Genomic DNA, 223 nt, shown 5'->3' with positions numbered 1-223 from the left:
TGAATGATTTTCTTGATGTTTTTGTTAGCTGCTTCTACAGCTCCATTCATCTTTGGTCTGTAAGGAGATGAGTTGTGATGTTCGATCTTGAATTCTTCACAAAGCTCCTTCATCATTTTGTTATTCAAATTTGACCCATTGTCAGTGATTATCTTGCTAGGAATGCCGTAGCGACAGATGATGTGATTCTTGATAAACCTGACGACAACTTGTCTTGTAACGT

The sequence above is a fragment of the Vicia villosa genome, linkage group LG5, assembly GCF_029867415.1.
Source record: "Vicia villosa cultivar HV-30 ecotype Madison, WI linkage group LG5, Vvil1.0, whole genome shotgun sequence".
Classification (NCBI taxonomy): domain Eukaryota; kingdom Viridiplantae; phylum Streptophyta; class Magnoliopsida; order Fabales; family Fabaceae; genus Vicia; species Vicia villosa.
The sequence above is the reverse complement of the archived record's forward strand: the minus strand, read 5'-3'. Positions refer to the sequence as shown.